The sequence below is a fragment of the Meriones unguiculatus genome, chromosome X (genome assembly GCF_030254825.1).
Source record: "Meriones unguiculatus strain TT.TT164.6M chromosome X, Bangor_MerUng_6.1, whole genome shotgun sequence".
Lineage (NCBI taxonomy): Eukaryota > Metazoa > Chordata > Mammalia > Rodentia > Muridae > Meriones > Meriones unguiculatus.
Window position 1 is genome coordinate 87,974,293 of NC_083369.1, and position 4,148 is coordinate 87,978,440.

Genomic DNA, 4,148 nt, shown 5'->3' on the forward strand with positions numbered 1-4,148 from the left:
TTGCTACTCTTACAGACGACCAGGATTAAATTCTCAGCACCCCCAAAGCCATAGCAGTTTACAGTGGAGTGTATATCCAGTTCTAGAGATTTTGTGTCCTCTTCTGCCCCCCACAATATTAGACAAGTACATGGTATTCATTTATATATACATATATATACATATATATATATGAATATATATAATGAATATATATAATATAAATATATATATATAAATGAATATATAATATATATATATTTATATGTGCAGCTAACACTCATTCACTTTATTAAAAGCATTTCTAAATGTTGAAACAAAGAGACAGTAATTAGTGAAGAGAACAACTGAGATAACTTTGTCCACACTAAGACATGTACAGGTAACCTAGAGTCACCAAAGACACACTAACAGAAATCAACAACTAATAAGAATGACAAAGGCAGAGACAATCGAAGTGAGAAGGCAATAAGAGGGAAACAAGCCCCTAATGAATGAGTATACTTTTAGTTCTACCCTTAAAGGGGAGCACACCCTGTTAGACAAGGCATTTCTCTCTGGTTTTTCTATATAGGATCTACTGAACTCAAAATATCATCCTTGCATTAGCAAGGAAGTTTAGAAAAATAAACATTTTTTTTCAGTCTACTTTTAACTCATAACCCTTTTTGATAGATATAGGCCAGAACTTTCCTTGTGTTATAGTCATTACTCTTAGGGAAGCTTTCCATTTAGCATTTGAGAATCACTCATGTAAGAAAACTGTTCTATGTGCTACTGATTTCTGCCAGGCAAGAAATGTTTGTTAGACTTTACTTTTGTTATAATATCAAATAATTTCTAGTTTAATCATCCACAACTCTTCCCTATTATGATAAATGAATATCTTCCCATCACCCCCAACTGCTCATTCCCCAAAATATATACAGAACAACAAATTTCCCTAGAATTCGGCTTAGACACAAATACCTCAGGTAGTCTGAGAAGTATGCTATAAAGAACAAAAATTTAAGTTGGAGGAATGTTTTTTCTTTACCAGTAACAGAAATTGACAATGGTTCATTTCCTGTAAGGGCAGGAAATATCATCTCCCTTCCCGTTCTTCCTGGGATGACCACTTTCACAATATGTTTTCTTCTACCATCAGTATTGCAGGTCATAGGTATTAAGTATTTCTATGGCAGATGTTATAATAAAGTAGATTTGATGTCTCTTTTAAGGCTCTCTGGTCTCTAACCTTAATGTGAAACCAAATGCAAAAAGACACTGATACTGCTTTATAAAACAGAAGAAGCATGCCCAATTCAGCCTATTCTCAGTGGGTTAAGAGGTCCACTGACATACAAATTCAGTTTTCCTAATACAAAGGAGAAGTCATTTAAGACAGACACAGGAGGCAAACAAAGAGAAGTTTCCAACTGATGTAAGTTGCCTTCCTGACAAACTGGACAATCTGTGTCTTGGGAAGGTATTTGGTCTCTAACTTTGATAAGCCTTCAGCAGAAGTTACCTGGTCACTTGGGTGACCTGTGATAGGGGTCAAATAATTTGTAGAGGCCAGTTCCCATCAGGAAGGTAAGTGGCTGGGATGTCCTACCCTTGTCTTGTCTCACTGCACCAACAGGGATTCACTGACTGCTGTTTGTAAGGGAAATAAAACAAGTTCATTTCATTGCACACTTCACAGAGGGAAAGAAGTAGCAGGGAGGTCAAATACATGGCAGCAGGTGGGAGAAATAAAAACTATTGGGTGAGTTGAATTGCATTGTAAATGGCACCAAGACCAGAAAATTGAAGTCCCTGCTGCCTTGCCTGGAACTGGCTAGTTAAAGGACAGTGCAATCAAAGTAAGGGTATAATCCTCCTGTGAGTGAATGAGTTTGGTCTTACCTTCATCATTGCTTCAGACCTTAACCTTGAAAAATGTGGGATGCTAAACTCTGATCACAGTCTGAGCCTTGAATTTTGACCAAACGTTTTAAAAATCACACCAGGGAGGAGATGAAATAGAAAGCACCAGTTCTTGATTCCCCTACAGCAACCAAGCCAATTCAAAGTAACATTTAAGGAGAGTGTAGAGTTAGGTTATGTTAGTAGGAAGATAGTGAAGGAAAAGTTGTGATTCTACAAATGACAAAAAGAAGCACTCCCTCAGTTATCTTTTTTCCTGAAGTTTTTCCTACACAGTCCAGATGTGATTCTTTCATTGTTAATTAATCTTGTAGATGAATAGAATGCCTTGCGCATTGCATTTGTCATAGCAATATATATGTATATGTATACACACATACATACATATATACATACATATATACATACACATAGTGTATATGTATATGTCTCTGCTTCTGACCAATAACGGGAGAGTGAGTTGATGACTTCTCTCACCGTGTTAGAAGTCTTATTGTGAGATAAAGTAAATCTTTACATATTACTCTCATAAGCTCATATCAGCATGGCTCTGTGGTACAAGACTTTGATGTTTGAGAGAGACCTGAGTTCTCAAGTTCTGGCCATCCTACCATAATTAGCTACAGTGTATACAAACTTCGGTGACCAATGTACACAACTCTCAGTTTCATATTCTCCATCTGTAAGACATAATTCTAAGGAATTTATTTCACAGAAATATTGTGATGGTTAAATGAGAAAATAGATTCAAACTACTTAGCATGGGTCACAGCACAGGACAATGGTAATTGCTGTACTTATTTTTATTCTTACTATACTATCAACAACACCACCAAATACTATAGTATAAATAATTACTATGAGGCAAGATCTGGCAGCCAGACTTGAGGTTTCATATGTCCCTCACCACTCATTATTGGACAATTCACTTAACCTCCTGCTATATCTCATTTTTCGTTATTCTTCAATGCCATTGGCTTTTACTTCTTCACAACATTGTGAAGATGAAGTAAACTAGTATATGTGAAACACTTAGAAATGTTGTCTGGCATAGAAAAGAAATATTATGTAAATATTAGCTACTACTAATAATTTTTCAGTAAAGATAGTGAGAGCTTCGTTCACAAACCCCAGTGGTGCCTTCAGCACAAAGCGGTGAAACAATCCATGTCAGTAAACCTCCTATGACACAAAAAGCCCAAACTTGTTACTAAAGTTTCAGGAGCTTGAGATCCCATCTGGTCATTAAGATTCTGTCAGCAAAGGCACGCACAATTACACTTCTTCAGAATCTGTCTTTCCTCCCATTTTCTAGTTACTAAGACTACATGTCTGCCTCTGTCACAGAAGATTATGTTATGTCAATAGGACAATGCAATGGCGGTACAACTAGCTGTAGCATGTAAGAAAATGACAATTAAGTCTCAGGAATTAAAAAGGACAGATTTCTAAAGGAAAAACAAATGCCACACCTTAGTGTAAAATGAAAACTGCTTATAAATCAAAGGATAGAGAAATAGGGTCCTTTCATTTCAGCTTTGGTTCCTAGCCACTATGGGGACTCTGAAAATTTATATTTATGGTCTTCATTCTATTTTCTTAGAGTAGCCAGTATCTGGATTCTATACTGTGGCACCCTACCAGTATGCACCTTTGCTCCAAAGGACACTTTCTCTAGAATTCTCCCTCTCAGATGCCACCTATATTACTTTCTACCTGAAACTCTTACTGACTTAGTATATGAGTCAAGGCTGACAAACTTCAGGATGTCATTCTTCTCAGAACCATAATCTGTATTCCATTGAAAAATGTGAATAAGCAACTTATAATTTTTATTAATTATTTTTATTTTATTAATTACATTTTATTCACTTCATTTCCTCCCGTGTAGCTCCCTCCCTCCTCCCTTCTCAATCCCATCCTCCCCTCCTCTTCCCCACCCATACCCCTGCCTCAGTCCACTGATAAGGGAGGTCCTCCTCCCCTTCCCTCTTATCCTAGTCTATCAGGTCTCATCAGGAGTAGCTCCATTATCTTCCTCTGTGGTCTATAAAGGCTGAGCCCCCCTCAGGAGGAAGTGATCAAAGAGCAGGCCAATCAGTTGCTGTCAGAGACCGCCCTGTCCCCATTCTATGAACCCACTTGGACACTGAACCTCCATGGGCTACCTCTGTGCAGGGGTTCAAGGACATCTTTTAACCTGCAAAAAATGTCTTTTCCTGAAAAAGCTACAGGGACTTTTGCGGAATGTAGTAAAA